The sequence below is a fragment of the Panthera pardus genome, unplaced genomic scaffold (genome assembly GCF_024362965.1).
Source record: "Panthera pardus isolate Hobbes unplaced genomic scaffold, ASM2436296v1 HiC_scaffold_25, whole genome shotgun sequence".
Lineage (NCBI taxonomy): Eukaryota > Metazoa > Chordata > Mammalia > Carnivora > Felidae > Panthera > Panthera pardus.
The window spans coordinates 79601772-79615770 of NW_026526821.1; the positions used below are offsets into that span (position 1 = coordinate 79601772).

Genomic DNA, 13999 nt, shown 5'->3' on the forward strand with positions numbered 1-13999 from the left:
ATGATGAGTTGCTTGTGTCATAATGAATGAAAGAATCAGGATAAAGTCTGAGGTGGCTGCACAGAGGCCTCTTCTGGACCCCCTCGAAGTAGAGCCACTAGTTTGGGCCTCGGCTCACTGGCAGGATTCATCCCACATAGTCAGGGGTGACTCTCCTGGAGGGGCAGAGTCCCCCTCTGGCCCTGGCTAAGGGGCATGTTATCAGGAGGAAAAGACAATAGTCAGAGCAAGTCCTGATTATAGACAGCAAATTCAGAGTCTGACTGAGGGTCCCGGTGGCAGGTGGAGCGGGTCAGGTCTGGGAGTGTCTCAGCAGTGGGCCTGGGTATGGCCATGGAGAGGAGGTTGCTCTGAGACATCTGTACAAGCCCCAGCCTAACGTGGGCCAGGTGTGGGTCACACTCTCCAAAACAGAGAAGGCATTCTTCCTTCAGTTAGAATTCTCATTTTGAAGACACCCCTGCAATAACTCTATTTATTTTGTCTGAAACAGTTACCCTCCTTTTCCTTATGATGCAAACTGACCGTTTAGCGATCTGATTTGGCTATTGGGCAATCCTCTGGTTCTTTTGGTTCGTCTGGATTCCTTCAAAGGTCACACCAACCTCCTACTGGGCTGTTTACTCCACTGAAAATAATCCTGACACCAAAGTCCACCAAATATTGCTTTCTAGCAAATAGCCACCCAAACAGTTGATACACCCCGTTGGGGAAGTCCTGCTTTCTGCCCTGAGAACCCACCTGACCCCTTTTACTGAAAGGTCCTCTCTGAGATGATGTCACACTCTCCGGGCTCCAGAGTTAGCTAGCCTTGTGGCTAAGGCAGATAACAGCCCCCTCAGTGAAGTGGGAGGAGTCCAGACCACCAGGGCCGAGGCCTCAAATACTCAGTGAAGGAAGACAACAGAGGCCTGCCTGAGAGACCCTTATGACTCCTTCTAGCGGCCTGTATCCCTTCTTAGCCAATCGTAGCATCTTGACTGATTACAGTGTGACTGGATGTGACTATGATATGGTGCATATCCTGAAACTGCATTTCTAACTCCCTTAGTCCAACTAACAAACCCTCTGGTGTAGTTAAAAAAAAAAATGTTTATATATATATATATATATATATATATATATATATATATATACACTTACCGTTTATTTACTTTTGAGAGGCAGAAAGAGACAGAGCAGGAGCAGGAGGGCCAGAGAGAGAGGAAGCCACAGAATCCGAAGCAGGCTCCAGGCTCTGAGCTGTCAGCACAGAGCCTGACGTGGGGCTCGAACCCATGAACCATGAGATCATGACCTGAGCCGTGAGATCGTGACCTAACCAACTGAGCCACCCAGGCGCCCCATCTGGTGTAGATTTTGATAGCAATTTGAAACACTAAATAATCACCTCTGGAGTGTTATTCACAATTAGGGTGTTTCAAATATTAACGGATCACCCCTGAGGTTGTTAAAGTTAAAAGACGGTAACTAAAACTTGTTGAAGGAAACAGGATAAATTCATAAACTTGTGATAGGGCAAAGCTTCACTTGTCAGGACACACAACACAAAAAAATCTCTGCTATGAAAGAAAAGTGACAAATTGAAATTCACTAGAATAAAAAACGTCCAAAAAAATCATCTGCTCTTTGGAAAACGCATTTTAAAAAATGAAAAATATACCGGAGACCAGAAGAAAATATTTGCAATGCATATATCTGACCAAGGACTTGTATTCAGAACAGGTAACAGATTCTTACAATTCAATGATAATAAGGAAAACAACTTATTTTTAAAATGACCAAAAGAGTGAAAGTTATATTGTAATTTTTATATTATCTTTACAACTTTTCTGCAAATCTGAAGTTATTCCAAAATAAAGTTTATTTTTAAAAATATGAGCAAGAGATTTGACCAGGTACTTTACAAAAGATATATACGAGGGGTACCTGGCTGGCTTGGTCAGTGGAGCATGCGATTTTGATCTTGGGGTTGTGAGTTCAAGCCCCAAGTTGGGTGTAGCGATTACTAAAGAAATAAATGAACTTAAAAAAAAAGAAGATATACCCAATAAGTATATGGAAAGTATATATAAGATGCCTAATAAGTATATGAAAAGATGCTCAATATCATTAGTCATCAGAAAAATGCACATTAAAATCATACTATTATGTACCCACAAGAGTGACTAATATTAAAAAGATTGACAAAACCAAGTGTTGGCAAGGACTGGAACAATTAGAACTCTCACATATTGGTGGTAGAAATATAAGATGAGAAAACCACTTTGGAAAATAGTTTGGCAGTTTCTTAAAAAGTTAAGTGTGTATTTATCATAAGACCTTGCAATGCTTCTTCCAGATATTTACCCAAGAAACATGAAAAGTTTCTTGCCCACAAAAAGACTTATACATGAATGTGTATAGGAACTTTATTTTATTACTATTATTATTTTTAAATGTTTGTTTATTTTTGAGAAAGAGAGAGAGCAAGGGAGGGAAAGAGGGAGAGAGAATCCCAAGGAGGCTCCAGGCCCAACACAGCCCCATGCGGGGCTCCATCTCGGGAATCGTGAGATCATGACCGGAGCCGAAATCAAAAGTTGAACACTCAACCGATTGAGCCACCCAGGCGCCCCAAGAAAACTACCCAAACCTCTAACAACAGATAAATGAAGAAACAAATTAGGATGTAGTCATAAAAGGGGTTACTATTCAGCAATAAGAATGAACCACTGTCCATACATGCAAAACATGGACACTTCTCCCGAACATCATGCTAAGCAAATGAAACCAGGTATGAAAAGGTAGCATGCTGTGTAATTCCGGGGATAAGAAATCACCAGGGGTGGAGGACCGGGTAAAGGCACTGACTGCAGAGGGGCACAAGGGAAAATTGGGGGATGATGAGAGTAGTTTGTAACTTGATTATGATGGGGGTTGCATGAGCACGTGAGTCTGTAAAAACTAATAGAACCGCACACTAAAACAGGTGCATTTCACCGTGTGTAAATTACACCTGAAAACGTTACTTTTTAGAAGAAATAGAAGAAGAGGAATAGGAAGAAGAAAAAGGAGAAGGAAAAGGAGAAAAGGAAAACGAGGAGAAAGAGGAGGAGGGGCCCAGGGAGGAGGAGTAGTGGGAGGAAGAAGCTTAACACACAGGAATGATAATATTCCCAGTGGAGCCATCACGGAACTGGTCACTGTCACTGTGAAGTGCCGGGGTGGGAATATAAAGTACAAGACCTGTCCTCAGTCTATAGGAGCTGACAGTCCATTGGAGAAGTGCAATTTTCTTCAAGATCTTCCAAAGTGTGAGGAATGACAGAGCAAATCTCACCTGGTCCTGCCCACTGGGGCTGAAAGGAAAGAGTCTCTGTGGTTTGTTAGGGTTCCCTCCTTCCTCTCCTCCATCATCCCCCACCCCGCTCCCACAGCCTGTGGGTGCACAGGACCTCAGGCTGCACAGGCTTGGGAAGAGCCGTTTCCATGCAGCAAGGGGCGTTCTCCCAGTGCCCTTTGTCCCCAGCCTGGTGATCTGTCCAGGGGGGAACTCCTCTTTCAAACTAAGCCAGGACACAGCTTTGTGGGGATTCTTAAGGTCACCATCCCATTGCCTCTGCCTCTCACCCTCAAGGCACTTCTACTCCTGGGGTACAGATCCCTATCATGAGACCTGTGAGGCCCTCTTCCTTTCCTGCACCTAGCGCAGCTCCCCACTCCAGCTGCTTCCAGGTCCTACCACCAGCCCTTTATCTACTTGATAAAAATAATAAATGCTCGCCTCTCTGAGCATGGGAAACCTAAAACCACAGGATGTAAGTCCTGCTTATCCATTAAGAGGAACAGGGATACTTTATTTCTCATTATGAGCCTACAGCTCAGAAAACAAGGGATAGATAAGTTTCTCAGCCTGGGTTTTCTATCATACTGCTGCAAAGGCCCTGTTATAAAACAAAAAGAAGAGAGAGAAGGTGCTGGATGTCTGGTGGGGTGAGAGGCCCCAGAGAGCAGTCAGTGCATGTCAGTGGGGAGGTAGATTTGTGAGGGTGAGGCCAGTGGCAGGCAACCTGAGCTCTGGGAGCAGATACCACCTCGGTGTCCTGGCACCGTGACTGGTCTGTCTGAGGCCAGCATCTTGCTGGCTGAAATGTGTGTGGCTATAGGAGAAAGGAAACAGGGTTGGGTGACAGAGTGGATGGTTTGGGGAGGTTGACCCCAAAGAAATCCCAGCTTTGGGGCATTAGAGGGAGGTGGCAGTTGCAGAGAATAAGAAAGTTGGCCCATAATTAAGAATCAGATGAGGGAAGGCACCAAACTCCCACCCAGCCTCCAGCCACCAGCTGGGTGGGAAAGGGAAGCAGGTGTATTCCTTGTTGTGTGTAACCTGCCCACCCCCAGGATTTCTAAGAAATGCTGGGCCTGTATTTCTTGGTTCTCCTGGGAGCCAGATGTGTAATAATTTGGGTACATTTTAACTTGAAAAGGCAAAAACATCCTTCCAGCTGCATCCTCCTTTTCCTTCCAGGGCCAGAATAATGTAGGGAGAGAGCTTGGTTCAGAAATCATATGGATAGTGCTTTTGTTTCTGGGGACTAGGAGAGAACTGTCAGAGCCAAGTCCTCATCTCTAAAAGGAAAACATAAATGTGCTGTAAGTCCTGCTTAATAATTCAGAGACCAAATTGAGCCAACTAGAAGCTGAAGTGAGAGATCAGATATACCCACACTCTTCTCTTTTTATCAGCTTGCAAATGTCCTGGTTGGCACCTGGTTGGAGAGGCGCAATCAGAGGGCAAATGGAGTTAAACCATTCATTTGTTCATTCATTCATTCATTCATTCATTCATTCAGTAAGATTTTCATGATTCTTACCATAAACCATGCAGACTCAGCTAAAAGCTGATGATGCACATTGGAACAAGGCAAATGTCCCTCTGCCTCAGGGACCTTAGGATCTATGCCATAGTTCTCAAACTTTAATGTGCTTCAGACTCCCCTAGATGGCTTGTTAAAACACAGATTGCTGGGCCTCATCTCTGGAGTTTCCGATTCAGTGGATCTGGGGTGGCTTAAGAATTTGCATTTCTAACAAGTTCCCATGTGATGCTGATGCTGCTGGTCCTGGGACCTTTGAGAATCACTGGTCTAGGCAATCATTTCACCTGACTATTTTTACATCTTGGCACAGCATGGCTCACTTGGGTAAACTGTAGGAAATTTGGAACCCTGAACCAGGTTGCGAACAGCCTGAGGTTAGCTGCCCAAGAGCTGTGGTCATTCTGGGCCCCACAGAGCAAAGGGAATCAATGTCTTAAGGCACATTAACCTCTAGGGAGACTATCCAAAGGCCTTGGCACCCACCCTGAGATAGGAAGACATGCAGCTTCAAGAGATCTATTGACTTCTTCTAGGAAATTAAGGCCTCCTTTTACCACTAGCCCCGTGCAAGCCCAAAGGTCTGGGGTAGGGTGCAAGGTGGCCTTCCAGGGTTTCATCCTTCCTCCCCCTGGAACCTCTGCTAATTTCCTGTCACATTCTTCTTCTTTTTTTTAATGCTTTTTTTAAAGTTTATTTATTTTGGGGTGGAGGTGGAGGGTCAGAGAGAGGGAGAGAGAATCCCAAGTAGGCTCCAGCACAGAGCCCAATGCGGGGCTTGAACTCACAGAACTGTGAGATCATGACCTGAGCCAAAACCAAGAGTCAGACACTTAAGCGACTGAGCCACCCAGGCACCCCTCCTGTCACATTCTTAACAACCTGGATAGCTCATTCCTCTTCCACCCTCACAGGTGGAATGGGCAGGTGAGATGCCATTGGGGTCATTGTGATCCTTCCTACCTGAGTGGACATAGGATCGTCAGGTGGGATTTTGTGGTGTCTTTCTGCCGCAGAGGCTAGTGTAACTGCCGGGAGTAAGGGCAAGGAGCAGAGGATGAGGGTGGACGACAGCAACCTTTTGCACCGAGAGCTTTTAAAATGCATCTGAGGAGGACATGCTGGTCAGAGCAATAGCTAGCCTGAAAGTAGATGCAGAGCCCATACCGCAAATGACAGATCATCTTGTGAGTCAAAATCTGCCAAAATTATTTACTTTCTAAAAGCTTTATTGAAATATAATTCACATCTATCTAAAGTATACAGTTCAGGGTGCCTGGCTGGCTCAGTGGGAAAAGCATGCGACTCTTGATCTTGGGGTTGTGAGTTTGGGCCCCATGTTGTGTGTAAGATTACTAAAATAAGTAAATAAAAACTTTAAAAAAATGAAGTACACAATTCACTGGTTTTTAGTATATTCAGAGTTGTACATCCATCTTCTCAATCAATTTTAGAATATTTTCACCCCAAAAAGAAACCCTGTACCCTTTATTTATTTAGTTAGCTTTTTATTGAAATAGAAAGAGTGTGCAAGTGAGTGAAGGCAGAGAGAGAGAGAGAGAGAGAGAGAGAGAGAGAGAGAGAGAGAGAGAGAAGCGGGGCTCACCCGAAGCAGAGCTCATGTACACCCGATGCTGGCTTGAACTCGGGAACCGTGAGATCATGACCTGAGCCCAACTCAGATGTTTAACTGACTGAGGCACCCAGGTGCCCAACCCTGTACCCCTTAGACCCTCAACCCCCCAACCCTCCTCCAGCCTTAGGCAAGCACCAGTATTTCCTTTCCGTCTCAATAGATTTGCCTATTCTGGACATTTCATAGCAATAGAATCATGTAATATGTGGTATTTTGTGACAGGCTTCAAAATTATCACTAACAGAGAAATATACCAACCTACATTTGAGTCCAAAACATGACTGGCAGAAACCAAAGATGGAGACGGAGAATTTAGAAGTTGTTGCTTAACCTTGGAGCCTCCGTTGTCTCAGGTCGCTGATTCCCACCTCACAAGGCTGTGGTGAGGATGTGAAGGTCCAGCCCAGGCCTGGCCCCCAACTGCTCAGCAGAGGGGACCCTCTCAAGTGAGATGGAGGCCTAGTGATAAGACCAACTGTGGAACAGCCTCAGATCAAAGTAATCTTATGAATCAGTGGCTGCTGTGACTTTCAAAAAGTTAAACCACGAACTAGGGTTATGTAAGGGGTGTTTTCCCTGCCTCTCACCCAGGAGGTTGTGTCCGGGTGCCAAAGTCAGCAAAGCAGTGCTCTAGGCTCTTTCTTGCAGAAGAGGCACAGGAATGTTCAGTCCCATTCAGATGGCTCCTGCTGCCCAAGAGAGAGGAGACTCTCTAGGGACCCCGCTCTCCTCTGCATTCCCAGATTTCTCCTGACTGTTGCCCAGGCCTTTCCTGATCTCTCTGCAGGCCTGAACTGCTGCCTGCCAGTTCTCTGCTGGCAGCTACACATGCCAAGGCGGAAGGCATCTTACCTGTTCCACGTGAGCTGGGTGTTGTTGTTGCTACTACAGCAACAGCTTCATTTTAGCTCCCTGCGAAAAGTTCTACCACCAGGAACCCTCTCCTTCTGCTCTGTTCAGATCCCTGCTTGTCCCCAGTGTGGGGCACGGTGGGAGGCCCGGAACCCAGGTCAGCAACTGACCCTCCGCCCCAGGCTGTGTCTAGGGTGGAGATGCTCAGTGGCCACTTTTCCTGGCTCAGCCCTTGACACGAATGCCAGGAACTTACCCCTTCTTTTGCCCTCCCCACAGGGAATGAGGTCCCATGGGATCTTTCTCTGCTTGGTCCACATTCTCAGGCCATAGGACCGACACCCCCCATCCCCACCATCACATCAGTAGTCTGGGGCTTTCCTGACAGTTGCAGGACAGAGTCTGGGGTCTCAAGCGAGAGGAAGGAGTGGAGTTCTGCCCTCCACCTTCCTGCCCCCCCCCTTCCCCCACCCGTGTAGCAGTGAGCTCAGGTCTGGGAATGGAGGAGGCTGGGGCGGGGGCTGAGGTGGAGGGGAGCCTGAAGAGGAGAGGGAGAGGGAAAGGTCCTGAGAACTTCCCTTCCCTGAACTGTATCCAACGAGGTGTGACTCCAGCCTCCCGGGAGAGGAATGTAGTGGCTGCCAGAGAACAGTCACCGGAGCTGTGGAACAGCACCCCCCAGGGCGGGTTCGCAAAGCAGGCTGAGACCAGGGCTCAAGGTCAGTCGGGGCTACCTGGGCTGGTGGGTGTGGCCCGGGAGGGTCTCCTCATCCGTGACACTGCTGGCCTGACACCTACTCCCAAGCCCTATAAGCTCAGTGTGGGGAGGCAGAATTAGGAGTTTATGCAGGAGGCAGCCGGGGAAACAGAAACCGTGGGCCTTGGCTCACAGCCCTGCTGCGGGCCTGGGGCCCACTAGGTTGACAGACCTGAATTATTAAGGCCTGGGAAGAAGGCTGGCCGGCTGGCACGCACACCAGAGGGGAACCGATCGCCCCTCTCGTGTTCTCTTCACAGTTACCCGGGAGGTCATTCAGCTTCCAGTTCTGGCTGCCCCAGTGTGATCAATGTGTGAAAAGGGCATCTGGCTGCCCTTGGAGGGATCCTGGCCTAGGCTGTCGCTGTTCTTACACCCTGGATTTATCAGGGCCTTTTGTTTGTGGGCTCCAGCTCATCTCCCTCTGCCGGCTCTGAGCCCCTCTGCCACACACATTTTCTGCATTTCCCCTTCCCGCATGGCAGCTTTGCTCTTTCTCCTCCGCACCAAGGAAGACCCGGCAGCTGCCCAGGGGCCATAGTTTCCAGAGCCCTGGATTCTGTGGGGCCAGTCACAGGGACCCACCTGCACTCAGATGTCAGCCTAGGGCTGGCTGGCGAGACCCCTGCTCCCATTCAGCCGGAGATGTCTAGAGGAGACCAGAGCCACTTCCAAATCTGCTCCGGGCTTTCTCTGGGGTTCACCTCGGAGCAGATGGGGTTAATAAACCCCATAGGTGTTCCATTTCCAGTGCCTGGAAAAGAAAGGCAGAGGGTACGCCTGAAGTCCTAGAGGTCAGAATGGTGCCTGTGAAATATGGAGGGGCAGATGCCAGGCCGCACGCTGGTGCCACTCTGCCAGGAGTCGAGGATCCTGGGGCAAGGAAGAGCCTGGCGGGTCTGAGAATGATCCAGATGGCTTGTGGAGCTAGAACCCCCTTCCTGGTTTTCATTCCTACAGCCATTTCTCTAAAGGCCTCTGTTCCTGGAAGCTGCTGATACCCTACCAGGACGAGGACCAGCTGGCTTCCTCAGGACAACTGAGCATCCCTCGGCCCATCCCTTCTCTGATAGCGCGGCTCCCTGTTTCCTCCCTGGTGCTGCTCTGGGCCTCACATCTCCCTGCTTCCCTTCATCTGGACAGTTAGGAAAAATTGTCTGAGATTTGGAAATGGGACAAAGGGATTCCTGCAAGCCCTTGAGTCATGCTGGGCTCAGGCATTGTCCAGCAGGCCTGTCTGGAGGGATTAGCTGATTTCCTAGGGGTGTGTACTTTTGTCTAGCTTGTCTATTTACTATCGATTAGGGTATTTTACAACTTTATAGGGAAGGCATAGAGGGGGCGCCTGGGTGGCTCAGTCAGTTAAGGGCCAACTTTGGCTCAGGTCATGATCTCACAGTTTGTGAGTTCGAGCCCTGAGTCGGGCTCTGTGCTGACAGCTGAGCCTGGAGCCTGCTTGGGATTCTGTCTCCCTCTCTCTCTGCCCCAGCCCCTGCTCGCGCTCTGTCTCTCTCTCTCAAAAATAAAGAAACATTAAAAATAAGTAAATAAATAAATAAATAAATAATAAGGAAGGTGTAGAAAACAAGGCTAAAGTTTTATTTTATATGATATAATTTAACAAACTTATTTCAGTATTCTTTCTTTCAGTTACTACAAAGACTTTAGTATCTTCTATACTTTTTGGAACCAGCTTTACCATCCTGTTGATTCTCTCCTTAATTAATTAAAAAAAATTTTTTTTAATGTTTATTTTTGAGAGAGAGAGAGAGAGAGAGAGAGCGTGCAAGCAGGAGAGGGGCAGAGAGAGAGGGAATCTGAAGCAGTCTCTAGGCTCCGAGCTGTCAGCACAGAGCCCGATGTGGGGCTCAAACCCACTAACTGTGAGATCATGACCTGAGCCGAAGTCGGATGCTTAACTGACTGATCCACCCAGGTGCCCCTCTGCTTAATTAATTGCATTCATTTTTGATACATGTTCAGTCTACATTTGTACGAAAACTATGTTTTTAAATTTTTAATTAAAAAATGAACACATAACAAAATGGACTCTTTTTATGTACAGCTCTATGAAATTTTTTAACGTTTATTTATTTATTTTTGAGAGAGAGAGCATGAGTGGGGGAGGGACAGAGAGAAAGAGGGAGAGAGGGAATCCCAAGCAGGCTCCACACTGTCAGTGCAGAGCCTGATATGAGGCTTGAACCCACAAACCATGAGATCATGACCTGAGCTGAAATCAAGAGGCAGATACTTAACTGACTGAGCCACCCCGCACCCTTACAGTTCTATGAATTTTAACCCATATAGAAGTTGTGCAACCACTACCACAATCAGGCTACAGAACAGTTTCATCATGTCAAAAAATTCCCTGTAGAATCATGTTTGTGTGTATGTATATGGGAAAAAACCCACACATCATAAAATGTACCATCTTAACGATTTTTAAGTCTATAGTTCAGTAGTTTTAAGAATTTTTACATTGTTGGGGCGCCTGGGTAGCTCAGTCAGTTAAGTGTCTGACTCTTGATTTTGTTTCAGGTCATGATCAAGCCCCACATTCAGCTCCACACTGGGCATGGAGTCTGCTTAAGATTCTTTTCCTCTCCCTCTGGCCCTCTCCCCTTCTCTCTTTAAAAAAAAAAAAAAAAAAGAATATTTACATTGTTGTAAAACAGAACTTTTTCATCTTGTAAAACAGAAACTTTAATACCCATTAAACAACTCCCCTGTGTCCCCTCCCACCAGCCCCTGGCAACTGCCATTGTGGTCCTTGTTTCTACGAATTTGACTATTTTAGATACATCACATAAGTGGAATCATTCAGCATTCGTCTTTTTGTGACTGGCTTATTTCCCTTAGCATAATATCCTCAATGTTAATTCATGTTGTACCATGTTTTTGACTTTTTGAAAATTAGTCTTTGACAATTTGCAAAAGGATATCAGTGACTAGGGTGTTGCTGGCCTGCATGTCTTTATTAATCCATCTAGCCTGGGGGGAATTCCCTATCTGTCCCTGTCCCAGGGAAAGGCTTGGGGTCTTAGAATTTGGCTCTGCCCTGCTACCCCCACTGCCTGCTCTCCCTTGCAAGACTTCCAGGAGCCATTTGAATTAGACATGAGAACACACAGAAAAGCCCCTTAATCAGCAGGGTGCTTGGGGGACATCTCAAGATATGCATGGGGCATGCAGGTGGGGTTAACCACACAAAGTATAAATAACTGAACTGGATATAGGCACCCAAGCCAGATATCCCATTAACTCTTCAGATAGAGGCAGATGTTGGGGATAAAAAAGTTTACCCCTTTTCCTTTGCACGATGAGAACTGGGAACATGGCACATAGGAGGAGCTGGGCAAACCTGGGGAATGAGCCAGAGTATAGAAATGACTGGGCCAGCCCAGGTGATAGGCATCCCCAGGCAAAACTCCTAAATAATTTATTTGAGCCTCTAAAATGGAGTCAGATAGACATGTGTATCCTCTCTCTCTCTTTCTTTGTCTCACATTCACAAAGAGCCTAAGCACCTTTTCACTCAGCATCCAGAGAACCTTTGGTATGTGTAAATGCCAAGTAGTCTTCATAGCTTTAAAATCCATCACTCTCTATGGTGCCCCCTTAAAAATATTTAAAAACCTTTCATATGTCTTTATAAGCAATGAAAACAGACATTATTGGGGCGTGTTGTATTTACCCCCATGTGTCTCCTCCCCACTTTCCGGAAGCCCCATTTTCTCTGCTGGGAAGGGTGTGTGGAGGGGCTGGTAAGGAAGTAGCCTTAGATACTGGTTCCAGCAATTCCCAACAGGCCTCATGGGCCTGGGAAGCTCCTTAAACACCTGGAGCCTCAGTTTCGTCTCTTAAGAAGGATTGCGACAGCCCTTTACCCAGAACTTGATAGAGTGTTCCACCCGGATTTCTAAGTTCTCTTTTCATGTGAATCCTTTTTTTTTTTTTTTTTTTGAGAGAGAGAGAGCAGGAATGGGGTTGGGGTAGAGGGAGAGAGAGAATCTTAAGCAGACTCCATACTCAGCGTGGAGGCTGACTCAGGGCTCAGTCTCATGACCATGAGATCATGACATGAGCTGAAATCAAAAGTTGGCCACTTAACTGATTCAGCCACCCAGGTGCCCCTAATGTGAATACATCTTATTTCTAGGGTGACTGTATAAACTCTTCGCCTCTAAACCATGACATTTTTAAGAATGAAAAGTGATTCAAATACTAATTACACTGGGACAGGGTGTGTAAACTGGGATGGTGGCAAGCAAACAGCAAAGTATGGTGACTCTTCTTCCAGACTAAATTGGAAAGCTTCTTCCATGAAGAGGCCTTGACTATACATCTCAGCATCCCCATCTGTATCTATCCTAGAGTGCTGTTCATAAAGATGCTCAGTGAACCCTGATATCTTCTTCTTTAAACTGCTCTTTTCCCAAAAAAATCTAACCTAGTGCAAATGTAGAGGGAAAGGCTTCTTGGTTTAGCTTAAATACCTTATTGTAGGGTTGGGTTGACTTTGGCAGTTAAATAGCATCCATTGTGAATAGGAGACAACAGGTGGCCCATGACTGGAAGTGGACCATTTTGGAGCAGGTCAGGATTGGGCTGCTGAGGGTAAGTTATGTCTGATCAGTCACAATCATGTGGCAGAGGCTCCTGGGACCACAGCTATACACAAGGAAAGGGATGTGTGTGGGCATACCCAAATAGGATTTCAGGTATCCACTTTGCACAAGAAAGTGCCGGGACTGTCAGAAGAAATGGAAAGAATTTTAAGGATTAACTGTTGGAGCCTAGAAGAGCAGGTTTAGATCTCTAAGGGGGAGAAAAGACAAAGGTGACTTTAACTCCTTAACAGTATGCCTGGTGGGCACAAAGTTCACTTCAGTTTAGAAGGCTGTGGTTTGAAATTTGTGGAGAAGAGTCTTTTGAATTTCCCCCATAGATGGTGGATGGCAGTTGATAGCTGATATGTTCTGACCCCCCCGGTTGATGGTGGTTGATGGCTGATATGTTCGGACCCAGCCCTGAGTGGAGGAGGCAAGGAAGCCTTAAGAAAATGGAAGGAGCAGAGGTGCTTCTTTTGAAGCCATATAAGCAAGCTGTGAATACTGCTTTAGAAGGACATATCACCCAAGAGTGTCCGAGAGTGTGGGCTGTGCTCTGCTAATTCACATAACAGACACCAGAGACAAATCTTTGCAGCAAATGGCAGCCAAGTGTTGCATCCTAATAAAACCAGAATATCATGATGGTTTCTGATAGAGGATGTCCATTGTCTTCAGGAAGGGCATCCTTTGTTCTAATTGACATAAAGGCACAATATGGGGTAATGGAGGCCATGGTTGAAATAGGCGGTGATCTCCTCACTGGGCAGTGATGGCAGCTACAAAAACCTGGGAGCTGTGTTGCTAATGGCCAATGTCCCAGTGATGTATGGAGTCAACAACATTGGTCTGGATGACAGCCAGGTTGGTGCTCATAGCAAAGCCCTTTGCTGGTCCCATTGAAACAAAGAGGAGAATTGCACCAAAGAGAAATATAGAAGGGCTTTATCAGCTGTGGTGGTATTGATGAGACAGCAGAGTCCTGCCAAGGGAAGGAGGGAACCATGAGCAAGGGCCTAGAGTAGAAGATTTTTCTGTCACACTGCAATTGTGACCCATTCCCTTAGGATGCTGTGTCCAGGGAAAGAACATTACACTGGGATTGGAAAACATTTATTTAGGTTATGTTCTTTAAATAATTTTTTAAAATTAATTAATTAATTAATTAGTTAATTTCCAAGGAGGAAAGATACTTTTTTGGGGGTGGGCACAGAGCACACACTAGGCCATGATAAAATGACTTAAGAGAAAGATCTGGAAATGCCGACTTCTCACCCTGGCA

General features: G+C 46.4%; 1 long non-coding RNA gene across 1 annotated transcript in view; it reads left to right on the top strand.

Annotated features, from left to right (window-relative positions):
* The first annotated feature begins 7856 nt into the window (after positions 1–7856).
* LOC109257162 (uncharacterized) overlaps positions 7857–13999 on the top strand; it is a 119692-nt gene continuing 113549 nt past the window's right edge. The window contains exon 1 of the long non-coding RNA XR_002075918.2: positions 7857–8066. This is a non-coding gene — a long non-coding RNA (uncharacterized LOC109257162). The remainder of the gene's footprint in view (positions 8067–13999) is intronic.